Source organism: Nannospalax galili, unplaced genomic scaffold (genome assembly GCF_000622305.1).
Source record: "Nannospalax galili isolate Female #2095 unplaced genomic scaffold, S.galili_v1.0 scaffold1798, whole genome shotgun sequence".
Lineage (NCBI taxonomy): Eukaryota > Metazoa > Chordata > Mammalia > Rodentia > Spalacidae > Nannospalax > Nannospalax galili.
The window spans coordinates 227,038-253,350 of NW_008341341.1; the positions used below are offsets into that span (position 1 = coordinate 227,038).

At 51.8% G+C, this 26,313-nt stretch overlaps 1 protein-coding gene across 9 annotated transcripts in view; it reads left to right on the forward strand.

Annotated features, from left to right (window-relative positions):
* The window catches only part of Ahdc1 (AT-hook DNA binding motif containing 1), a 67,712-nt gene that overhangs the window by 1,151 nt on the left and 40,248 nt on the right, over positions 1 to 26,313 (forward strand). The gene's annotated exons all lie outside the window — the stretch shown is intronic.

Sequence of the window (26,313 nt, forward strand, 5' to 3'; positions counted from 1 at the left end):
GCCGCCCCGCGGCTCCCCCGGCTCGGGGGCGAGGTGCGCGCCCAGCGCTGCTGCGCACCCCCTCCTCCTTCCCCCTCCCTCCGCCTTTGGATTTAAAACTGCAATTTGCTCTCCTGCTTGCTGAGAATGTGGGGGGGTGGGATGAAGGGGGGACCGTGGGAGCGGAGAACAAGGCTGGATTTTAGGATAGGCACTGGGAAAAGGGGAGACTGCTGAGGGAGGAGCCCCTCCCCTCCAACCCCCAAATCCCAAGGTTCCGCTGGCGCTCCGGGAGTTGAGGGGCGGGGACCTAATGACCCGCGGGGGTTGTGGGGCGGAGGAGGGATTTGGGGGTGGCCAGGCCAGAGGGGTTGGGCCGCGTGCCCGGTTACCTGGCGAACAAAGTCGGCTCACTTTTGCATAAATAAATAAATAATCGCCTATCAATACGTTTCCTCTAGGGCTCTGATTGAATCGGGGCCCCCTCTTCCCCAGGGGGTGGGGTGCTGAGTGACAGCTGTCAGCCCCCTAGGTCGGGAGCTGGAGGTGAGCTGCTGAATCTCCGCTTTCTGGCTAAGGGCGCCTTCCCCTGCTGGGTCTGGGTCCCCGGGCAGAGCCAGAGGGGCAGGGGGCTGGCTCTGAGACTAGGAAATAACCTTGTTTCCTGTTCCACAGGAAAAGGGACAGCAACCCAGAGTTTGGGGGCTGGGGATGAGGACTGATGGGAGCTGGGGGGGAGGGTTCCCCAGCAGCCTGACCCCCCAGCCTTCTGCCAGGCAAAGGGGCCAGCTGAGGGAGGAAGGATGTGGGCCTTGCTGGCCGGAGGCGGGAGCTGGGGCTGTCCCTGAGGCGGGCAGCGGGCACAGATCGCACAGAGCAGGAGGAGGGAGAGAAGCGGGGGCGGGAATTCTCTACCGCAGACCCTGGGGGCCAGGGCCAGATGTGGAGGGGTGGGGAGTCTCCCCTCCCTCTTAGCTTGGGGGCCCTGGGGCTGGGCTGGGAGGGGCTGAGCCTGGTGCCCTCGGTTCTGCACCAGTGCCTGACTGGCAGGGCCAGCTGAATTTGGGCCCAAGCGTCACCCTGGGAGGCAGGGCTGAGCTGCACCAGCCTTGTCCCTGAGCACAAGGAGGGACCCTTGGGGGGCCTGTGCCTGTCTGGCTGGGCAGGCGTTTCCCGCTGGACCAGTTGGTGTCAGGCGGGACTTGGCCCCAGCTCCCTGGGCTGAGCTCAGGGTGTGAGGACAAGCTTTGCCTCCGGGTCAGGGTGGCCACATTCTGTCCGCTGCTGCTGTTGCCTCTGGCAGGGCGGGGGCATGTGCCCAGGCCTGGGCAGAGTCCTGCCAGGGGCATTTGGGGTGTTTCTATTGTTGGCTTGTTCCTGTTCGGTGTAGCACGGTGTGTGTGGCTGTGTGAGCTGGGGCTGTAAGTGAAAGATTACCAGGCTGTTCACCCCTCCCAGGCTGGGCTGTGGTGGTGAGGTCTGGAGGGACCCTCCAGGTGGCACTTGCATGCCTCTTGCCATCTCCTTCTTTTGAGCAGATGTATATTTATTTTTATAGTAATGGAAAATCAAAGTGGATAGTAAGTTGAATTCATTTTTTTTCTCCTGTGTCAATAGTTGGAGTAACCCCCCAGAGACTAGTGAACTTCTGGCCCCAAAGCTCCCACCCTTCAGAGAGAGGTTGCAGTAACTATTGAGGGCATGAGCTTTGGGGGATCAGTGGGCATCAGCCCAAAATCAGTATGTCATCTCCCTCTTGATCTGGCATTTGAGCAGGGGCCCAGGTGGGCAGACATTGCCCCCTCCCCCTCTCCAGGCATCCCCAGGGTACAGTTTGACCACTGAGCCACCTCCCTGGTCAATGCCTAAGTTGTGCCCAAGCCCTCAGGGACATTCCCCTGGTGGGCTCTCTCCCCCGCCTGGGCTCCCAGCCCACGTGCTAATATTTATTTTCTGTAGTAAAATCCATTTTTAATGCCGTTACTTTTGAAATAATATAGAGAGAAACAAATGTGATGTGTTTAAGTTGCCCTCTGTGAGTTTTTAATGTGATCTATAGCTGAGGGAGTGATGGAAAGAACTGTTGGGCTTGGAGAAATTTGGTGTCATAAAGAAAAAGAGTTTGCTGTTTATGACGGTTGCTGGACTGGGGGTGTCTGGAACAAGGTCGTGGGGGCACAGAGCCCCCCACACCCCCAGGTGCCATGGATGAACAGCTTAGTTTCTCAGTTTTAGTGTGTGATGGTTCCAGGATTATTTTATATTGCTTCCCAGACCAACTGATCGGAATTAGGGAATGGGGCTGGGGAGGTGGGGGACTCTGCCCCCCCACTCCGTGTACTTAAGATTTTGGCAGGGGAAGCCCCCTGCTTGCCAGATAAGTAGAGGTATAGAGTAGAGTGGTTGGACTTGGATTCTAAAGATTAAGGGGGTTCCATTTGATTGTGCCTTTGGCGCTGACTGTCCCTGGCAGAAGACAGTTGGGGGGAACTGGTAGAGTGCCACAGGGACATCAGCCCGAAGCACTGTCTTGGAGCCACTCCTTGTCATGTCCCCCATTGGACAGGTTTCCTTCAAGCAAACCTGAATCTCCTTCATTTTCCATTTCACCTCCTTCCTTTGTCCCACCCCCAGTTCAACTTTTTTTTCTTTTTTGGGGGGGGTGTTATGAAATATAGAGCTCTGTGTCTCCTGCCAGCCACCCAAGACTAGGGGGTGCCATGCCTGTGTACCAGATGCCCTGGCCCTTCTGGTCGGCTGGATGAAGTCAAACAGACTCACTATTATGGGATGGAGCCAGGCTCTGTCTCTGGGGCCCTGAGATCTCGTGGGACCTAGAGGGAAGGTACAACTAACTCCAAGGTATAGTTAGAGCTAGGGACTGCAGGAAGGAGCAAGGGTAACATTGTTCCTAATGCCAGCAGATGGGCCCCCCAGGGAGAGAGATGGGGTAAGGGGAGGAGACCCAGACAACCACATGCTGTTGGAGAGCCACAAAGATAGAGACCAAAGCTATTGAAGAGAGGGAGAGAAAACAGACAAGAGTCTGCATCTCAGGGCTGGGACCCAGGGACCTCAGAGGGCCTAGGCATACCCCACTGCCTACCATGTAGCCAGATACAAGGAGGCACTGAGGGCCTCTCCCCCTTGATTGAGTGCTGCCGGGGTTGTTTTTCTAGAAAGTGGGGAGGACAGGTGGGAGAGAGAAACATGAAGAATCCCACAGGATGAAGGAGAAAAGGGGATTCCAAGTGTCTTGACTAATGTTCCCAGCCCTAAAGCAACTTTTCCCCTCTCCAACTGTTTGAGAACTGAGTTCTTCTTGGGACCTGGGGGCGGGGCCTGGGCTAGGGCGGAGCACTCCACAGGTTGGCAGGTGCCCTGTGCCAGGAGACACCCATGTTATAAAAGTGGGGAGCTTCAGCACCTCAGAGGTGCTTGTGCATCATCCACTGGGGACCCCCCCCCACATACACCCCAGCTTGACAGAAGGAATCCAAATAGAGAGAGAAGCCACTTGCCCAGGGTCACAGATAACTCTGGCAAGGCCAACCTGGAACCCAGGCTCTTGCACTCCACTTTACTATAGCTAGAGAATTGGAACCCTGCAGGGGTCCTCCTGGATGCATTGGGGACTCAGAGTCTGGGGAGAGAAGCAGGCAGGCACCCTTGTGTCCAAAGCCCCCTCAGGGGAGGGGGAGGCACTGCTGCCAGGAGTGAGAGGGAGGGAGGGGAAACAGTGAGTCAGGCTTCCAAGAGCTAAGGATGTGAGAGCCAGAGCTTGGAGGGAGAGGGCAGGGAGGGCTGCTCCGAAGCTGGAGAGGGAGAGGGCCCAGCCAGGGGCAAGGAGAGCTGGGGAGGGAAGCAGCCAGCCCCTGGCCCCAGCCCAGCGGCACTGGAGGGTGCAGCCAATATGGACTTAGCCTGAGGTGGGTCAAGAAAGAGCCGGCTTCTGCTCCTGCTGAATCTCCTTCTTGTAAGTCTCTTTGCTGATCCCACCCTAGGGTCTCAGAAGGATGATTGTATCCTCCTATCCCTTGTTCTTGGGCTTCATTTCCTCATCCATTGTGGGACTTGAGCTGTGAGCTATTGGAGGGGGAGTGGAGGGATCAGAGCAGCCTGGAAGAATGTTGGGAGGCGCAGTCTCAAGTTGATGGCTGGGTGCTGGGGCACTGTTGGGGCCTGCTGCTAGTGCCAGGTAGGCAGCAGGTCTCTGGGTTCATGTCACTGCAGTGGGGACTGGTGAGTGGGCAGTGGCACTAAGATTTTCTGTGTATGTTTGTGTGAGGGGGTAGATGCTGGCAGTGGGTGGGCAGGTTGCTTCATGCCTATCAGAATGACCAGTGCCTAGAGTGGGCTTGGGTCTGCACATGGCCAGAAACAGCCTCTGCTGTTTCTGGGGAGACAGTGATGTGATCCCCTCACTCCATGTCTTTGTGGGTAGATAGAAGATAGAAATGACCCCATGGAGCTGACAGGAACTGCCTGCACAATCCCTTGTGCCTGGAGCTGGGACCAGAGGAGGGATCCCCAGAGACTGCCTGGAAGGGAGGAGGGAAAGAGCCCCCCTCCTACCCAGCTGACAGGAAGCCCTAGCTCTCAGCCCCTCCTTCCCTCAAGGCCTAGCCTCTCCCCCTTCCAGGATTCCAGTGTGTCTCTTTGGCTATGCCTTGGCCAGGGCATAAGGAAGATAGGCCCCAGGGACTCCTGTCCTACAGGGTCTGGCTTTGGGGAGAATAGTGAAGTGAGGGTAAAGTAAGACCCTTGACCAGCCATGCATGAACTGAGCTGTACATGAAGTCCTAATTTCATTCTTTCTGGTTTGGGGTCCTTGGCCTAAGAGCCCAGGGGAGGGACCACTTCTGCAGCTGGCTGGCCCCAACTCCCAGTTCGGCCCAGCTGCTACTGAAGCTTCCAGAAGCTGCAGCTCTACACCCTCTCCCCACCTCCTGAGCTAGGAAAGGCCTCTGCTGACCTGGAGGAGGGTGCCTGGAGAGCGAGTGGGCACCTTTAGAAGGACTAACACAACCAGACAAATGGGTGGTAGAACAGATGGACAGAAACACCCACGCACAGAAAGACTGAGAGAGACGGACAGATGGACTGGGACAGGGAGAGATGGACAGACAGAGGTGCTGGCAGAGAGGAGTCAGAAAAATGGAAAGGCTGAGGAGAGAGAGAAGAGAGACTTAGAGACAGGGTAAGGCAAGAGATGAGGAAAGGGGGAAACCCAGAGAGAGAGAAAGAGAGAGACTGGAGGCTACAAACCACAAACAGGAATTTGATGAGAATCTGGAAGGTGTTTTCTGCCTCTTCCCTCCCCAAACCCCCAGGCCAGCCAAGTCTCCGGTCCTCCCACCCCCGGCTCAGTTTCCAGCTGCTAAAGAGGTCAGAGAGAAAGGAGGAGAGAGCGAAGCCTTGCAGAGAGAGCCCCTTCCTCTCTTCTGTTGGAGGGGGGTTGCTGAGAGGGCTCCCCTGACCCCAACTCCTACACAGAGACACATGGCTCTTTTGCCTGTAAGAAAATGTCCCTTCATGCTCACCACCGACTGGGGGAAATGTCTTCTTTTTTTAATATTTATTATTTTTATGTGTATGATTGTTACACCTGCATGTAAGTAAGTGCACCTGTGTCATGCAATGCCCAAGGAGGACAGAACTGGAACTGGGGTTACGGACAGTTGTTAGCTGCCATATGGATGCTGGAATTTGAACCTGGGTCTTTTGCACAAACAGCCAGTGTTCTTAACCTATGAGCTGTCTCTCCAGCCCCAAAGTAGCAAATTTTTAAATGAAAAAACTACCCAGTGGCTTGTAAAGGAGTCAAACTGGCACAAAACTTGCCTGTGTAATTATTCTTTGATGGAAACAAACATTCATTTTTCTACCAAGTAAATATATGGACATTTTTCCTTTGGGATTCGAACCTGGGTCTTCTGCAAGAACAGTCAGTGTTCTTAACCATTGAGCCACCTCTCCAGCCCTGGGAAATGTCTTGTGTAAATGTACACCCTATACTCCCACCTGTACATAGACACATTTTGTGACATGTGGGCCTTCACCCTCACATCTGTTCTGTATCTTACTGTGTAACAGATAACACATACCTCCTTACCTATCCAAGTGGTGACACGTAGACTTGTGGTGAGAGCTCCGGATATGCTATCACAGACTCAAACCCCCTCACACATACACTGACAGTCATACCTGAGCAAAGAGGGCCCTCAACTCTGACCTACCTGGAAGAGGGTCTATTCAATGGGTAGGTGTCCTCCTAGGAAGGTATGAGAGGTAGCCTGGACACAAAGGTAGCCTGGTGGCTACAGTTGTGTGAAAGAGCTACCTAAGGGTTGGTGAGGGTGTGTGTATATACAAACATGTACACACGTGTCTACCACGGAGTATGTGAGGAAGACTGAACACAAGTGGGATAGGGTATGGGTGTGATACAGTGTGTATATATGTATGTTATCTGTTAGCCAAGTGCAATTGTGAATGCATGTGTATATATGAGATGAGTGTGTATAAGGTGTATGTAGCTCACTGGTACAGCACTTTCGTAGCATGCATGAGACCCAGGGTTCAATCTCTAGTCCTGCCAAAAGAAGAAAAATGGAAACCTTGATTTGAGGTTGCTATGAAAAGATGCTATATGACAGTACTGGCTTTTACAGGGTCGGGTAACTTGAAGGGGTGTACATACATATAAAGGTTCAGGGGCATGAGGGCGAGCTGCATGTGTGAGGGTGCAGTGGAGTGCATTGTATGTGGAAGTGTGTGGGTGTTTGTGTCTGAGTGTAGGGAGTGTGCCTATGTGAGAGTGTAGGTGCAGGTATGAGGCTGTCAGTCTTTTGCCTGGCTTGGATGGGTGTTTTCCAAGGCCTGGGTGCCACCTGAAAAGGGACCATCAGCATAAACACATGGGAAGGGCTACTAGGGACTTGCAGCTGGGCACTGACCCACACAGATGCCCAAAGACAGACATGCCCGCCCCTGTCCTGCTTCCTCTTGCCTGGCGTCAGTGGTTTTCAAAGGACTGTTTGCTGTGCAGATCTCCCCACCCCCAGCCTATGCCTCTTCAAACCTAGTGACGCCCTCCAAGCAGCTTTGTGGAGGTTTTAGCCTGGACTATCTGAAAGTAGATGGGTGGGCTGAGATCCACTGCTGCCCCTCAGGGAGTGAGGAGATAGCTCTGTTCCTGGGGCCTGGGCACTGGCAGAGACAGATGGACGGCCTATCCCGTCAATGTGGACCCAGCACAGGTACCCCACAGCAGAGGGCTTCTAGGGGGACAGTCACCAGTTGGGCCCCCGAGGAAAGGTTAATTCTGCCCTTCCTTCATCTCCCCCACGGTTCTCTCCCTTCTCTCACTGTATAGCCTCCTAACATCTCTCCGAGTACAGGACCCAACTACAGCCCCCCAATACCTCTTAAACATACAACTGTCCCACGTACATGTTCACAGCTCCAACACCTCTAAATACAACTGCTAAACACACTTAGAAACACATAGCCCTAACACTTCCACACACAGCCATGCAACATGAACACCTTGACACCCAACTGCCTCACACATACTGCCCAACACACCCCCAAACACAAACACCATACACAGCTACCCACATAGCTAATACTTCTCCAAACACTAGGAACCTAGTTAAAGTCTTGTACCCACCTACATACGTGCTTTCTAGCCCCAGCATCTCTCTGATATCAGGGACTCATTCTTCCCTCCAATACACAGTTCTTGAGGCCTCTGGCACCTCCCCACATATAACCTCCTTACCCCCAGTACAATAGCTCCTGCTACACTCAGATCCCCACAGCCCCTCTTTAGCCCCAATACATCTTCATCCACCCAGTTCAAATCACAGTAACCTTTCCAGAAATATTGCCCCAACTTGACACCCCAACATATGCAGCTTCTACCATTTTCAAGTATATCTGCTCCTTCTCCAACCCCAACACTTCACTAGATATACCCAAAACCTGCCTATAGCCCTCATAGATCTCAGCAGTAAACATCTCCCCATATACGTACATTTACCTCCAATACAGCCTGGCACCCTACAGGTTTGCAGCGCCCCTTACAGCTTACAGCTTTTCAAACAACCCCCAACACACACACACACACACACACACACACACACACACACACACACACACACACACACACACCCAACCAACCACTTGCTCACTGTTTCTACATTTACCTCAAACTCACAGACATTGCTTCAGTTCTAGTGTACTTCCAAACAGATAATGTCCCCCTAGCTTCTAGTACATTCTCCAGTATGGCATGTGCATGCATTCACACTCCCCATAATTCCATAGGCAACCCTGCCTGAGTCCTAGCGCTCCCCAGACAGCCTCACTCTGGGTCCAGGACTTTGCTCAGCCCCGTAAAGGCCCAGGGATAGCCCTAGACCTTTCTCCAAACACACTCTGCTTATCCACATCACCCACAGCCTTGTCTAGTCACCACCCTGATCCGTTCGCCCCTTTGAGCTCACATGTAGCTCGTCAGCTTCCCCTGCACCCCATGACACCCTGTCACACACCCTGCCTCAGCCTCAATAACTTCTGCAGCCCTCACTCCCACCAGCCACACATTCCAGCACACCCTCCCCCACTCAGCTCCTTACCCCCAGACAGCCCTGCCTTTCACACGCATTGCTTTCTGTCTACTGCCCAAGCCTCCTCCACTTCCCAGAGCCTCCTCTGCCTGGGGAGCCATCTCCACCCCTCACTGCCCCGGGCCTTTCATTCCTGGACAGTGAGGCTGGACATCTGGTTCAAAGCTGCCCCCCAGACCTTGGGTGTGGACACTCTGTGCTAAGCTTGGGGGTTAGGGCCCCTCTGAGGGGTAGGCGAGCCCCTTGGCACCAGGTCACCTTGGTCCCTCAGCCAAGAACTCTTCAGTACCTAGTTTTGCCTGGGTTCTCTGGCATGCGTGCGGTGGGGGTGGGGGGGTAGGGGAAGTTACTCCCACTTCTCAAACACTGCCAAATCCTCCCTGCGTGGCTCACCTGAGAGGGACAGGACTGTGGTTTCAGGGAAAGGGTTGGGGAAAGTGCTGGCTTGGTGAGCCCCCCTGCCAGATCCCGCCTGTGGGGCTTGGTCTCCCTGGGAGTGAGTTCCGACAGTGAAGGTTACTTTACTAGATGCATCATTTTAAACGGAATCTCCGCCATCTGTTCCACCCCCTAATTACAGATGCACAGAATCCGCCTCAGAGGGCAGCATGAGGGGAGTGATTTAGAGGCTGAGCTGCTTCTGCCTGCCTTGTGGATGGGGAGATGGGGGTGTATGGGTATTGCAAGCCCCTCCATCCCACTTCTTCCCTGAGGGTCCCTGGTGTCGCTTGCTGGGGGGCAAGGCTCATAGAGGATTCCCCTGACCCCCAGGTTCTGAAAGAGGAAGAACTATATTGCTGTGGGAGGGGTCCCCAAGACAGCCAGTCCCAGACCAGTAAGTCCTAGGTTGCAGGCTCCATTAGGGCCTTAAAAAATTCAGAGAATCGATCTCCTGCCTGCCTGTGTGCCCAGGGGAGCACAGGAGCTCTCCTGGCCCAGCTGTCTGTCTACCCTAGGGGGATGCAGGGATTGGTGAGATAGAGAGGAAATTGGAACAGAGGTGGAGCAGCCAGGTTCTGGCACAGCAGATATGGGCAGACACTCAAGTGCCACTAGGTATGTTTGCACATAGTGCCCATCCGCCTTGGCACAGCTGGCATACCTGGCCTGAGCTGGAACTGTGGTCTTTGGGACTGGGTTAGAACCAAAGGGGAAAGGGTTTGAGCCAGGTGGGGTCACATACTGAGGATGGGCCTATCTCTGTCTATGACCAAGAGGGACCTGGGCTCCTGCCTGCTCGGTAAGTGGCTGGTGGTGGCAGTAGCAGCTGTAGGTACACTGCAGTAGACTCTGGAGCATTCACTGCGCGGAGAGAAGGAGAGAGATTGGGCTGGAGGAATTTTAAAGATTGCTGCAGGCAGGAGGGTCTCAGGAACCCTGTGGAGCGGGCAGTCATGCAGAAGTAATCCTATCGCTGCCTGCCTGGAGGAGTGGGGGGTCCAGGAATGGGAGAGAGGACAGGCTGCTGCCCCTCTGCCACTGCAGCCCCTGTTCCAGGCAGCCCTGGAGGGAACCAGGGACCCCAAGTCTTCTGAGGAGGCACCTTGTCTTCATCATCCTTCCATAGCGGGGGGGGGGGGGGGGGGGGGGGGGCTGGAACAGGAGGAAGCTTCACGACCTCCCTCCAATTTGTATCATTTCGGAGGAAGGCAGAGTGGCTCTCACATGAATAAGACTCCTGCTGTTCACACACCCACAGCCCATAGATAGACCTCACTTGGGAGGCGAACTCTAGAAATGTTTCAGGGACGGCTGCTGCTCTGCTCCCAGCTCTGAGTTTCATAAATAATGCATAATGCAGCTCAGTGGTGGGAGCCAAGCCTGCCCCTAGTCACCTTGGGTTACCCAGAGTGGTGCCTCCCGCTGGCAGCCCTGTGTCAGAGCCCTTCTCCCTTCCAGCCTGACTTTTCCCCTTCTGCTGTGTGAGCTTGGGTCAAAGACCCAGCCACTCTGGCCCGGGCCTTAGGCAAAGGAATGTGGAAGAGCCTAGAAACCCCCATCCTTTTGTCCCACCTCCCAGCCCTCACAGGTTACTGGCAGCCAGCTTAGCCAATCTAGGCTGGAGAAGGATGGTCTGCTCTCCAAAGACTTCACCCCTCCATTTTGCAGATGGAGTAACCGAGTCCAAAGGCTGAAGGATGGTCAAGGCCAGCCAGCAGATGAACCCCCTCCTTCCTACCCCATTCTGCTGTCACTCAGGCTCTTCTCAGCTTCAGCTCAGCTAAGAGCAGGGCCTGGGGGGGTGGGGGGGGACACTTGGGCGGGGGATGTTTGGGAAAGTGGTTGCGGCTGAGAGGTTGCCATGGCGATACTGCAGGATGCCGAGCAGAAGTGGGGGTCCCACAGGGTCTCTGGGGCCCCCAGCTCTACACCTCTGTGGGCTTCTCCTCCCCATCTCCTGTCCCCCACCCAGATGCCTGTCAGGCCGCTCCACTGACAGGCTGGGCGGGTGACAGGTGGTGCAGGTGATGGGCTGGGTGGGTGATGAGCCTGGGTAGGTGACAGGTGGTGCGGGTGTGAGGCAGGCAGGTGACAAGCTGGGTGGTGACGGGTTCTGTGAATGACAGGCAGGGGGTGTGGTTGGCGAGGATGCTGTCTTCTGGCTGGTGGCCTGTTGCAGCCCCCCTACCCTTATGGGTGTGCACACATATAGACTCTGGGCTCAGAGCTTGGGGCTAAGATACTAATGAGGCTTATTACACATGGAGGGGCAGGTGCCCAGGCTCACTAATGAGAGCCTTTAACGAATAGGGGAATCAGCTGGGCCCGGGGAGGGGGGCTGTTGTCCAAGAATCTGGCTGGCCCTTCTGGGTGAGGCTCTGAGGGTCCCAACCTGGCTTAAGGAGAAGACTGGTTTCACCAGATCTGGATCCCTCCTTTGCTTTACGCCAGGCCACTTGGATTTATGTTAATATAGTACTAAGCACAGTCATGAAAGCAGCCACTGTTGGAGCACTCTCCATGTGTCAGGCACTTTGCCAAGCCCTTTGCCTGCATTTTCTCATCTGCACTCAACAGTCCTATGAGGGAGGCTCTACAACCCCATTTTACAGATGCAGAATCTTGATGCAGAGAGGAAGTATGGGATTTTACAAAGCAGGTTCCTGGTGCATCAGTGTTACTCCAAGTCCCCAAAGCTTGTCCTCTTAACAACCTCTTCTTCCAGGGTCTCAGTTTCTCTGGTCTGCAAAATGGATGTAGAGGGGAGAGTAATCACCATAGGCTTTCAGCACTGGTATGGGTGACTTCAGAGATTCTTCTGGGCTAGCTGCCTAGGCCTCTCTACACACCCCTTGTGGCCCAGATTCTAGTTGACACCCTTGCACTGGAGGAGGCAGGGCTTAGTGTTGAAGAGGCCGAGCTGAATAGGAGACACCTGGGCTATCTGAGCCACTTCCTGTAGTGCGTGTTGGGGCCCTGTAAGGAGTAGCAGCCACCCCAAGGTCGTTAGCCCGGTGAATTGTAGGGCCTTTCAGGATCCCAGGTCTCTTGGCCTGTTGGAAGGGTGGGGCTGGGAGTGGCAGTGAAGCTGGGAGGTACCTCCTCCTGGGCCCCACCCAACAGCCTAGTTTCTTCCCTGGAGGTTTTGTGCCCCCAGCTTTAGGAGGGTACAAGTTTGTTGGCTGACTCTTTAGGGCCATGTCCCCTCCCAACCATCTGAATCCCTAATGTCAGTTGAGCTCCTCCCTTTGGTACCTACTGGGGTGGAAACTCCCTGGCAACAGCTGATGGATGGGTTAGGGACTTGACATTGGCCTGGGGCCACAGCACAGCCCTGGAGGGACCAGGCTGGGGCTGGGGGGCTTGGAGGGGAATTTAAGGGAGAAGAATAAGACTCATAAATCTTGGAGCCTCTGGTTCCTCTTCGACCTTAATCTCTTACCAAACCTGCTCTCCAGCTCCTCATCCCATGTTGTTGGGGGTTGAGGGAGCCCACCTGCCCACTCTCCCCACCTTCTGATGGAGGCACAGCCCAGCACTGTTGATGGGTAAAATTAAGAGGCCTCTGGATGCTTTGTGGTAGGTAGGGTAAAAAGGACTTTATTCCCTCAGTTTCCCCATCTGGTGCCTCTCAGCTTAGTCTGGACCAAGAGCTGAGATCAACAGGATTTCACAGATGCAAAACACATAGTCTTGGCCTCAGAACCCACCCCACTCCACCCCCCAGAGTCTTGCAAAGAGAACCACAGCCCTGTCCTGCAAACCCTCAGACCTGGAGGTGAGCCCTAGAACCCAGGCAGGGTGTGTGCTGAAGTCAGGCTAGGGTGGTGCTTGGTGACTGGCCTGGGAAAGCAAGCTTGAAGGAGGCCAGAGGAAGGGTGGTGGTTTGCCTTGGGGGCTGGGGAGCCATCTTTAGTTGGGAGATGGGGGTCTGGCTTTCTCACAGGCCCAGGCAACAGTAGGCTAGAGTGCTGGGGCCCTCCCACATCCCCAGGGAATCCATTGCTCCCTGGCCCTGAGGACCCAGGAGTCCTGGTGGGTGAGGGCGGGTCTCCAGCAGGCACCCTGCCAAACCCCCAAGCCTGCTCACCAGGAATCTTGTTGCTGAGAGATGGAAAATCCCGGCTGGGCCTGCAGCTCATCCCTCCCCTCCAGGGAGGAGGGGCCCAAAGATTCCTTCCTGCACCCCCCCCTTCCATCTGGGGCTGAGTCCTCCTTAGCAATGGGTGGGGCTGGGGGGGCCCAGGACAGGCCTCTAAGGCCCAGTCACATGTTCTGGAGCCCTGCCCAGCCTGCAGTGGGCACCAGGGCACTCTGGAGGCCAAATGAACCTAGTGCAGCAAAGGAGAGGTTGAGGGGTAGGGTGCCAAGGGCCAAAAAGGGCCTGAGTGGGGGCTGGAGCCTGGCCCTGGCCCCACTGGCTCCCCCAGGGTAAAGGGTGAAGAGTTGGTTCTCTCCTTGGACAGGAAGACGAATGATCCCATTATGAGAGCGTGGTTTTATTCCACGTGTCACGGAGTCTGAGATTAACTTGCTCACCAGTCTGTGACAAACCCCTCACACCCACCACGCACACACACAGACACACACATCCACTGTGTCACAAACACACCTCACAGAAACACAGATAAGCATTGCTGTGCTACAAGCATGGACTCACATACAGACACACGAGCACACACCCACACTTTGATATACCAAGCTCACAGCCTCAAAATATGTGTCTTCACAGTGAGGCCACCAAGACCCACAGCTGCAAACAAACAGTCAAAGAAGTCGCTGGCACCCACTGCTTAAGCATGCACAGAGTCAAGGACACATGGTACCTCATAGACACAGATACACTTAGACACACAAAACCAGACACTGCCACACAGACAGGCATAGACCAACAGCTATACTCAGAGACAAAGACCCAGATACATACAGACAAAGACAGGCGCAGACACACGGCTGGCAGGGCTCACACAAGCACAGGCGTGCACACCCGGACACAGACAAAGACAAATAAATGCCCAGAGGTTTTGCTGTGGACAGATGTGGAGGCGCATGCACATCTGGGCCTCCTTCTCGACCTCCCTGCCTAGGGACCTAGTGATCTGGTACCTGGGAGGCTCTGAGGAATCTTCTGCTCCATTAGGACCCCCACCCTGGATCAGCCCCCACCTCTGGTACCAGGCCTGTGGCTGAGGCAACCCCAGCCACACCCTAAGCAGCACCCTGACTCCCCCTGTCCCCATTGGTCACAGTCACAGGCACGCCATCTTCCCTTGTACATGCTTATGGCATTCTCCCCTACAGTCTCACCCCCTCCATCGTGTGTGCCCCCCTCGTCTTTCACCCCCTCCAGCAGACATGTGTAACTTCCATCATATACACACAGCATCCCATGTGGCTTTCCTCACACACTTATCCCCCATGTATTCCCTCGCCTTTGCACATAGGCTAATTCACAAATGCAACACACACACCTCACCTTTTGCACAGGCCCATTTGCAGGCACACACACACACACACACACACACACTTCCCCGAGCCTCCCATCACTTTCCTTTCTCTGTCTCTCACAAACACACCTGCTGCCAGGAGTGGAGCTGTGCTGCAGATTAGGCCTTGATGGCATTTGTCACCACTCTTCACTGTGTCCTTGGCCTTCCTGGCCTCAGTCTCCTCCTCTACCTCCAGACCTGCAACTGTGGCCTTGTATTCTTTTGTCTTTTCTCTGTCTAGTCAACAAGTGTATGTGAAGCACTCATTCACTTAACAAATATTGCTTGAACATTGTTTATGGGTAAAGCCCCAGGGAGACTAATGACAAAGATAGGCATAGGCTTCTCCTTCAGAGCTTTCCAAGTTTTGTGACCAACCTTGTTGTTGCATCTCTTTCCACTAGATTAGAAGGTAAGCCTTAATCTTGGCTATCAAGGGATATGTATGAAGCTATATCAAGCACCACTGTGGGAAAGGTATTTCAGGTAGAGGGAACAGCATGTACAAAACCTGAAGGGAATCCAAGTTTGATAAGCTGTGAGAATCAAGTGCAGTTCAGAGACCAGGGAATTGCAAAGAGGGCAGAAGCCAAAGAGCCAGATGCCATAGTTGGGTTGCCACGCTCAGCAGGTTGAGTTTGATCTGCTGGGCCACAAGGAATCATGAAGGCTTTAGTGACAGAATCAGGGCTGGGGCTGAATGGAAGCAGGGGAAGTAGTTGGAAAGGTTTAGGGGCCTTATTTGTTTTCTTGTTGTTCTGAGACAGGGTCTTACCCTGTAATCCAGGCTGGCCTAGATTCACTGTATAACCCAGGAACTTGGAGTTCTCCTGTCTCAGCCTCCTGAGATTACAAGCAGTTTAGTTAGGAGGTTTGAATAGTATAGCCAGGATTGTCAGATATCAGTTGGATGGGGGTTGGCTAGAATTCACTCAGCTCCTACTAAGTACTGGGTACTATGCCAAGGGCTCCGGCTGACAGACATCAGAGAGCACCCAGGCATGGAGATGAAGCACCCTGATGCTCAAAGGAGGAGGAGGCAGCTCTGGTACAATTCAGGCAGGCCCAGGTTGGAGGAGGAGCTTCAAGTAGAGCCTCTCTACCATCAGCTGCCCCAGGGCAGGAACTGAGCGGATTGGGTAAGCAGCATCTACCTTTGTAGGCCACTGGGAGGGAGAGTTTTAGGGTGAAGTTATGGAGGAGCGAGGTCAAGGTGGAGCTGGGCTTCACTTTGAACTCCAGTGTTTGGTGGCAACATGGACTGTGCCTATTGGGATTCAACTTCAGGCTCTGCCACATGCTTGCCCTGGCCTTAGTTTCCCCATTTGTGAGATAAGTTGCTGTCTCTATAGGAGCAAACTGACATCGCATAGGGGCTGGTCTAGCCAACTGGGATGGATGTCTTTGGCTTGGATTCTGAGCCTCAGTAGTGCTTGCTTCCTGGGCATGCTGAGATAACAAAGTGAGGGATCTTTCTTCAAAGGCGGCTTTTAGGCACCCTGAAGAGAGGCCAGAGCTCAGCTCAGAAGAGAAGGGTCTTTCTGGGGTCTGACTCCAAGTACCAGAAGGGACTCAAAAGAGAAGGCCTTGGGGCTGGAGAGATGGCTCAGCAGTTAAGAGCACTGACTGCTCTTGCAGAGGACCCGGGTTCGATTCCCAGCACCTACATGGCGGCTATGAACCATCCTTAACTCCAGTTCCAGGGGAATCCAAAGCCCTCTTCTGACCTCTGTGGCATTGCATGACATGGGTGCACTCACATACATGCAGGCAATACACTCATAAAATTAAAATAAATAAAATATTTTTAAAGAGAGAGAAGGCCTTATGTCCTTCTTCCTTCCTGCCCTAACCTATGTGGCAATGTATATGGGCTGTGTGCCTCAGAGGACATAGTGCCCAATCCCTGACCCAGGAGCACGTGAGGACCCTTCTGACTGAGGGATATAGCTCATGGCTTAGAGTCCTCTGGGGATAAAGAGCCAGAAGGCCAACTTGGGGTACTAAGAGCCAGGTGAATGTCTTTGGGGTGGTAGGTTCTACCATGGCATTTAGGATTGCCCGTGGCTGTGGGGTGAAGCAAGTGATCTTTGTGTATCTCCTCCCCTGCCAGCTGCCCTGGATCCTGGCTTCGAGGGGCCCTTTAAGCATCTCACCTGTGAGGCGGGGCTGGTACAGAATTAATTTCCTGTGCTATTTTAATTTTGCTGTATTTAATTTGCTGTTTATTTTAATTAATTAACAGACGTAATCTCCCATCCTAACTTGCTGCCACTGGTTCCTCTTGCCTTTTGCAGGGTTGAAGGCCTGGCCAGGTGATGCTGGGTTAGCTGTGCAAGAAAAGGAGAGCCTTGGGGCGGGTTCCTCCCTTTATCCTTCCCACAATCCAGGGTTTCCCTATTGCTACTGCTCTCCCCTAAAAGGATCCTTCCTCTCTTTTCTCTCCCAGGTTGGCTTCAGCTGTAGTGGTGGGGCCTGGAGAAGCTTGACCTGAATCCCCATCTAGTCAATAAAGTCTGTCAGTGTCATAGGGTCATAGGAGGGAATTTGCCTTGGATGGTGCTCATTAAAGGCTGCTGGAGAAACCTTTGAGGCAGGAGGATGCCAGTTTTTACTGTGACACATTCATGGGTGTGACCTCAATTATCACTTAATCCTTAGGACAGACCTACCTGGTGGGGAACAGGATTATCCCCTGGTGGAGATGAGGAGGGTGAGAGGCTATACAGCAACTAAGAGAAGCAAGGCCTGGATTCAGGCCATAATCTGTCTAGTGTGAGCAGAAAGAGTTAACAGTGGGGGACAGGCAGAGATTAGAGTGGGAGGATTAAGTCTGATGAGGTCAGGAAACGGGGTCTACTGGCTTGGGAGGATGTGGGGTTGGAGAGTAGGTCCCTGTCACAGGGGCTTCCCCAAGGATAAGGTCCTGGCTACCTCTTTGAATTTTCCTGAGTGTCTTCAGTTGTGTGTTTGGAATGGGGGTGCACTGTACCCCACCACAGGAGCCTTCCATGGCAGGGTGAAACCCTACTTTTATTTATTACTAGGTACTTTTTTTTTCTGGTGCTGACAATTGAATCTAGGGCCTCATGCACACTAAGTACATACTGTACCACTGAGCTGTACCTACAGCCTCAACTTTTATTTAACAAACACTTTGAATTTTATGAGTAAATAATCATTATATCATCTCTATTGTCCTTATTTTATACACACTGTCCCTTTATATCCTCTTTTACTATTCACTTTCAGTTAACTGGTCAATTGCAGTCCAACAATATTAGCTGGAAGATTCTAGAAGTAAACAATTCATAAGTTTTAAATAGCTTTTATTATAGTTATTATATTGTGATTATGCTACTGGATTATTATTGTTAATTTCTTACTGTGCCTAATTTATAAATTAAACTTTATTGCATATATACGAGAAAACATGGTATCTGTAGGGCTTGGTGTTAGCCATTGTGTCAGGCGTCCACTTGAAACCTTGTCCCACAGACAGTGGGGACAACTGTGTCACAGAAGTGAGGCTTGAAAAGTTACAGGACTTGCTCAGGGTCCCACTAAGCCAGTACTTTTGAACTCGGGATGCTGGAATCAAGGATCTTATTCTAAACCATCTTGTTATCCTGCCCACTTGGTGCCTTAAGTAAGAGATGGGAGCTCTGATGAACTCCCATGAGAGAAGGCATCTTTTGGGAGCCTCCCATCAAGAAAAGCAGACCCTTCAACTCAATGTTTGAAAGAGCAGAAATGGCCCACAAATCAAGGCCTGTTAGGGGGCCACAGGCATACTATCAGGTGTCCCTGGCTAGGGATCTTCCCTGGTAGTGGCCACTGGAGGAGGGACACAAGAGGATTAGTTGGCCTTTGAGGGCTTGCTGTCCCATGGAGGAGTAAGTTGATGTATGAATGAGTAGTTCTCCAGGGTTGTAGAAGACATGGGAGGGAAAACAATCTCAAACATCCATGATGTAGTTGAAAGTTTGGATTTAGATCCTGTGTGTCCTTAGTTATTTGACTCCTCTGTCAACTCAGTTTCCTCATCTGTCAAAGGAAGTGTAGGTTTTTGTGAAGCTCAAGTAGATTAAAATACAAAGTGTTTGAGCTCCAAAGCAGTCAGTGAATGTCCTTGTATATGTTCAGATCCAACACTTAAAGAGAAGGTATCCTGTCCCAGAACAGATCAGCTAGGAATAGGAAGGATGGAGGGACAGTTGTGAGAGGCCCAGGTATAGAGTCAGATAGCCTGAGTTTAAATCCTGTTAATGAGACCCGAGAGGTGGCTCAGTGGTTAAGAGCCATCCTCCAGAGAAACTGAGTTCAGTTCCCAGCACCCACATCAGGTGGCTCACAATTGCCTGTAACTCCAGCTCCAGGGAATCCAACACTATATTCCCGTCTGCTGGGTATCTGCATACATGTGGCACACACACATAGATGTACACATAAGTAAAAATAAATCTTTAAATCTTACCTATGGTACCTGGCCTTGACTGTTAGTAAAATGGACATAATAATAGTTCTCACCACCAGCCAGGGTACAGTGAGGATTTAATTTTTTTTTTTCCCCTGTCTTTTTGAGACAGGTCTCCCTGCAGCCCAGGCTGGCCTAGAACTCACTATGTAGACCAGGCTGACTTCATTCTCACAGAGACCTGCCTGTCTCTGCCTCCAGAGTGCTGGGATTAAAGACATGAGCCACAATGCCTGGCTAATTAATTAACAAGTGATAGGAGACCCTGCTGGGTACTATAGGGGTTTCCAGTCACTGCAAATAGTAAGAGACTGATACAGTTTAGCAATCTTATTGTCATCAGAAGGACTGGGGGGCTGTTTAGGAAGGAAGAATGAAGCAGGCCAAGGCTCTGAGGATGGAGATGAGCAACATAATAGTGTCATCATGTGGGCTGGTATTCGCTGAGTGCTTACTCAGTGTCAGGCACTTCACTCAAGAGATGGGAGCTTGTATTATCCTCATTTTTGCAGATAGGAGATGGGTTCTGAGAGGTACAGTGACATCCCCCCCCAAACACAGCTGGTCAGAAAGTCTTACACATATACACAAGGAAAGAAAGAAAAAGAGAGAAAGGAAGGGCAAATAGTAGGGGTAGGGCTGTGTTTCTTAATCACAAAGGTTTAAAATGGTTGGGAGGTGAGATGGGGGATTGGTCCAGAAGAGGAAGGAGGAAGACCTGGTCAGGAGAGGAACAAGAGTAGCCATGAAAGACAGAAGTGGGCAAGGCCATTTGCGTGTTGAGGTATTAAAAGAAAACCAGACTTGCTGGCCTCCTGCCCTTGCCTCCTAAAGCTAGAGCTAAGGGTCCACCACACCAGGCTTAAAGCATGCAAATTTGGAAAACAAGAGCTGGGATCAAATCTACATAGGCTCCCCATGTGGGTCTATAGAACCCAGGGAAGGGAATGGGTGGAATCCTGCAGGAAAACTTTCCAGGAGAGGTGGAGCTTGAGAAATGGGTGCATTGAAAGAGATGGCCACCCAGCACATTCCAGGCAGGGCCCAAGCACTGGCCCCAAGGGGAGAATGAGAGATGGGAGGAAATGCCCAGTAAAGGAGGGTTGGGAGGGCTGCTGGCCTCAGGGGCATATGGAGGGTGACAGTAAGAGGCTTAGCTAATCATCAGGAAAGGAAATACAGCACAGTCATCAACAGGGCAGGCTCTGGAGTCAAAGCCTAACCAAGCTGCTTCCTGTCCACTCTTTTCAAGCACCTGACCCCCAGTGAGATGATCTGTGAGTAGTACTGTTTCTAGAACACAGTCCAGACTTGACTCATTCATTCATTCCTCAACTAGCAAATGCATATTTAGTGTTAGGCTGTTCCAGGACACAAAGCAGTGGACAGAAATGACAAAACAAACAAACAAACAAACAAACAAAAAAAAAAACCTCTACCCTCAGGGAGTTTACATTGAGAGAGTGAAATAGTTCACACAAAGGAAGTAAAATGTATGGTTTGCTAGCTGGCTAAATGGCACATGTCTGTGGAAGGCAGAAACAAGAGCATCATGAGTTTGAGGACAACTTGGGCTACAGAGTGAGATCTTGTCTCCTAAACAAATGAAGAAGTGTGTGTGTGTGTGTGTGTGTGTGTGTGTGTGTGTGTGTGTGTGTGTGTATGTATACCAGCTATAGGGGTTGTGATTATTTGTTTTTTGAGACAAGTATCTCACTGTGTTGGCCAGGCTGGTGTGGAACTCTGATTACAAGCCATCCTCCTACCTTGACCTCCTGAGTATCTGGAACTACAGGTGAACACCACCACCTGGCACTGACAATTGGAAATAAACTTACCAGAGGCTGTGGTTATCATTTGTAATATTTGCAAGTTTTAGTAGAAAAAGCACTCTCTAATTTATAAGCTGCTTGTCTTTCATGAAGACCATGTGCATGCAATAGAGAGATTATTGTCCCCATCTTACAGATGAGGACACTGAAGGTCAAAGAGGGAGAAATGAAGTTACTAGAATTAAAGTCATGACTTTAAGGGCAGTATTGTGTCCTTGACTCCCTGCAAGTCCCGATGGCAACGGCAGAACAAGAGTAGAGTGGAAAGGACAAGGAGGTACTAAAGTAAGCAGAGTTCAGGCCTGGAGCTGAGCTGGAGAATTAGGGCCCTGGCCCATTTCCTGGAGCCAGAGGTGTGGTCAGCATACCTCAGCCTGGTCTGCTCAGGGTGAGCTGAGAGTGGCTGGACCCAGGACTAACCCTAAGGGCAGAGCAGGGACAGGAGGCTAAGCCTGACACTGTGATTGAGCAGCAGGTCAGAATCTGTCCAGAACTGAATGAGTCTGTGGGTGGCACTGAGATGGGAGGAAGGAAAGAAGTCACTCCACTGACCAGATGAGAGGGAATAGGGAGGAGGTTGGCAGGGCCAGAGCTAGCTGTGAAAACCCCTGAATGTGAAGCCAGAGACTTTGACCTTGATGTTGTCATCAGCAGTGGGGAAAAGACAGTGTTATAAGAATGGTATTTGAGTAAGTATCTAGCACTAGGTAGAGGGGAGTCCATGGAGGTGATAAAGGTGCAAAGCCTGCTGAGGAGCTGTCATGGCTGAGCAGGTGAGGGCTGATGAGGTCAGACCAGAGACACATTTGGATTGGTGGAAGGAGTAAGACCTGAGATTTGATGCTCTTAGACTTTGGCCTTGGGTCTGCCCTGGTGCTGGTCCCTTCCTCTCTTCTGTCTAACCTCTGCTTTCACATTTAGATTTTTTTTTTAAACTTTGTGGGTTAAGGATCCATACTGAAAAGATGATAGGGCTAGGGCCTTCTCTCCAGATAAATACAAGAACAAACTTTGGTTACAATTTCATGATGTTTACAAACTTGGCAAAGTCCACTCATGAACCAAGCTGGATGGTCAGTATTAAAAAAACATTTTGCACCTTTGCCGGGCATGGTGGCGCACACCTTTAATCCTAGCACTCGGGAGGCAGAGGCAAGCAGATCACTGTGATTTCAAGGCCAGCCTGGTCTACATAGTGAGTTCCAGGACAGCTGAGGCTACAGGGAGATCCAGTCTCAAAAAGACCAACAAAAAAAAAACATTACCCATCGATAAATGCTTATCATGGGCCAGGTGCTGAATCAAGTGTTTTACCTCGTGATCTTGTTAAAGCTGTATAGCAGTTGTATGAATCAGGAACCATTGTATTCTTTTTTTATAGATGAGGAAACTGAGGAGGCCTAGAAAGGTGGAGTGTGACTAGCTCAGAGTTAGAGCTAGAATGGAATGACTACAGAGACATTAAGGTTAGCCCAAGATTCTAGGGCCAAGGAGGAGGGATGGTGGGAAAGGGAACAAATATGGAGCAATTTTTGAAAGAAAAAAAACAGCACCCTTGCTGGGCATGGTGGCGCACGCCTTTATTCCCAGCACTCGGAAGGCAGAGGCAGGAGGATCTCTGTGAGTTCAAGGCCAGTCTGGTCTACATCATGAGTTCCAGGACAGCTGGAGCTACAGGGAGACCCTGTCTCAAAAAGACCAAGAAAAAAAAAAGAGAGAAGGCAGAGCCTGAGGTAGAGGAAAGGGCAGTAGTGGCGCCAGCTCAGCTCTGAGGTATAAAGAGGCAGCAGGTGATCAAAAGCGAGGGCTAGGAATAAAGATTTGGGGCTCCCTGGCCTGGCTTCCAGAGTGCTTGGTTTCTGCCTTATATGTTCCCACAGCTAATGGACCTGTTCTGGAGTCTGCTGGGAAAGGGTGGTATGTAGGCCACTCTAACTTCATAGCCTGATTGTGTTCAGCTGCCTGGCAGGGAAAGGCTTTATCCCTGACCCTTTGACTCAGCCTCTAGTACTGTCTCTGGAATCTACCCTCCCTCCTTGTCCCAAGGCCACTGAGAAGAGCTAAATGGTCCTTGAACTCTCTAGGGCAGTGCAGAAGCCAAGGCACTCTTTCCATTCCAAGGGGAGGCCTTAGGGCCCATTTAATGAGATTACAGTAGAATCTGGAACCCAAGCTGCCTGGGATCCATGTTAGCCTCATTAGATCTTAGCTGTCAGCTCCATCTAGATGCACAGCAAGAGGTGATCTAGATTAGACTGGCCATTGGCTCAAGCTGTAATCTAGATTCATAAGAAGTTGGACTTGATCATCTAGAATAGGTCTTTCCATAAAAAGCCAGATAATAAAAATTTTAGGCTTTGTAGACCATTTACTCTGTTGTGATACCTTGAAAGCAGTCATAGACCATGCATAAACAAATGGTCTGGCTGTGTGCCAATCAAACTTCAATTATAAAACAGACAACAGGCTGGATTTGGCCCACGAGACATAATTTGCCAACTCCTCCAGGAGATCTTATTCTTCCTGAAGGGTGTGCAAAATTTAAACCTAATATTGGGCAGTGATCTACACAAACAAGTTTGTGTATCAGGCTAGAATTTAGATCCATAGCAGGTTAACCTGAATGGTGATCTAACACCAGAGTTGCTGGTAGGTATTAGGAATTGCTGAGTAAGAAACGTGTAGAGCCAGGTGTGCTAGCAAATGTCTGTGATCCCAGCACCCAAGAAGTAGACACAAGAATGTTGTATGTGTGTGGTCAGCCTGGACTAAAAAATAAGACCCTACTTCAAAAAGAACAATGACAAGAAGAATCATATGTACTAGATAGTGGCTGAAAACAAAACAGACTTAGTTAAAAATCTCTGGCTGCACCTAAATTCATAGAAGCAAGGGGTGGGGTAGTGTGGGGCTTTGAGATTTAGACCCATACATAAGGCTGTGGTCTGGATATGGGGAAGTGGGTGAGCTACAGCCACAGATATTGATCTAGAGCAGGCAGAGTTTTGGTCCTAAGCCAGAATACCATCTGATCTAGAATATCACTGTCTGATAGAAATACAATGGAAGCAACATATGTAATTTAAAATTTTATAATACCCACTTTTTAAATTTGTTTTTGAGACAAGGTATCTACATAGGCTGGCCTAGGACTCATTATGTAGCCCAAGTTCACCTCACCTTGAACTCAAGATCCTTTCTCAGACTCCCAAGTGCTGGGATGACAGGCATGTGCCACTATGCTGGGGCTTCTAATACATTAAACAAAGTTAAAAAAAAAGCAAAACTGGTTTTAATAATGTATTTGATCTAACTCAACATACCAAAGATACTGTCATCTCACTATATAATCATTATAAAATTGAGATGTTTTCCCTTTTTTATGGTAAAACTTAAGTATCCAGTGTGTATTTTGAACTTAACAGCAGATCCCACTTCAAACTGTCTGTGTTCTCAGTGCTCAGAAGCCACGTGTGACAAGTGTGGCTACAAGGCAGTACAGATTTAGAAGTAGGCTTTTCTTTGGGGCCAGGGGACAGAGGAGTCGTGAGCCAGAATAATCCGGAATAAATAGGGTTGGACATGCTAGGTTATACCCTTAACCAACTTGAACTGGTACAGACTGGCCCAGCTGGAGAGAGCACCTGGGTTAAGGGTTGAGGAGTAAGGAATCCCTTGCTTGGAGTTCTGACCAACTGGCCTCTGGTGGAATCTCTGTTGTGGCTCCAAGCCACTCAGGGCATTTGGCATCACCTCCTTAGCTCCGTCCTCTCATCCCAATGTCACCTCTGACTCTCCAGTCTGGTCTGGCCTGGCAGGTGGGAGAGGGCAGGGTGGCAGCTGGACCCTTCAAGCATAAGCTCCGCCCCCCTGAGCCAGCTGCTGCCAGCCTTTCTGGACTGACTCTGTGGAAACAGGGGGCCCAGAGACAGAAATAAACTGCCAGGTTTCCGGGGCGGAGGGTGGGGGGAACCTGCCAACCTTTGTGCTTCCTTGCTGGGGATTGAACAGAGAAGGAGGCAGCCCTAGGCCCTATCCCAGGACCTTCCTGCCACATGTCATCTCCCTTCACCCCAAACACGTTACATTTTGAGAGCTTAGTGCACTCTTGGGGTCTAGTAGTCTGAGATGGACATTTAAGAGTAGATGACGGTTCTTGGGCTCTTGGACAGTTTGGTGCCCATTTTAAGACCCTATCCTGGGGACCCCGCTTGCTGTCCACAGCAGGTGCTGAACAGATTCAGAGGCAGTACACTAGGAGTTAGAAGATTTGTGTTGGGTGCCTGCTCTGCCACTGATTGGCCAAAGGTCACTTTGGGCAACTAACACACACAGTGATCCTCAATTTCCTTAAGAGCTCGTCTATGTCAGTAGTTAGCTCAGACTCTGAAGCCAGGTTGTCTGGTGGGCTGTGCCATTGTCTAACCTTTGGCAGGTCAGGTCACTTAACCGAGCTTCAGTTTCCTTTTGAGCAAAAAGATTTTTATCTTCTTCATTGGAACCTTATAATGGAGTTAATACATTCCGATAATGCAAAGCCAGTGTGCACAGTGGCAGCCACTAACATTAAGTAGTTAGATTCAAATGGGTCGCAAGTGAAAATACATTGTTTCGATGTAAGAGACTTTTTCTCCTTAAAAACAAAAAAAGGACCCTTTTAGTCCCTCTCGCTTTATAAATGGAAAGAAAAAGTGAACGGCTTGCTCAAGCAAAACATGGTACCCTCCATATAAAGCCAGGTAGTTAATCCCAACTTACAGGTAAGGAAATCGAGGCCGGTGATTGGCCACTGGTGCTTGGTGGCGCTATCCAGTGAGGCCTGAGTCCGCCGCTGGGGAGGGAGTGCCCAGGCCGCCTGCGCTCCCCGGAGGAGGGGCGTGCAGGTAGCGGGCGCCCGGGAGCCACCGCCCGAGTAGGGCGCGCTATTAATAATCCCGCCGCTCTGCTGCGCCCCGGCAGAGCGAGCAGGTTCGGACTGTGGCCGGGTGTCTCCGGGGCCCTATTCGGCCCGGAGCCGGATCCAGGCGGCCCTCCCCTCCCCTTCCACGTGTCCCTCCTCCGCGGGCTACCGAGGGCCCGGGCTAGCGGGCCGGGGGCCAGGAAAAAGCCGAAAACACCGCGCCTGGGCCGCTCCCCTCCCGCTCAAAATAGCCCCCGGCCGGGGCTGCCACGCATTCCGCAGGCCCCGGGGCGCGGGAAGGGGCGGCCGGCGGCGACGTGGCTGCCCCGCCGTGTCCGACAGGGTGGGGGCGAGGGCGGGTCGCGGCCGGCCGGCATGTGGCTCTCCTTCGGGAAGCCTTGGCAGCCGGGGCTGCGCGCTGCGCCGGGATGATGGAGAGCTTCTGGAATTTCCTGCAGCTGGAGAGCGCGGCCGGACGGGGAAGCCGGCCCAGCGCGGCTCGGGAAGGGGCGCCGAGCGGGCCGACCCCAGGGCGCGCCTCGGCGGCCGGCGCAGTGCG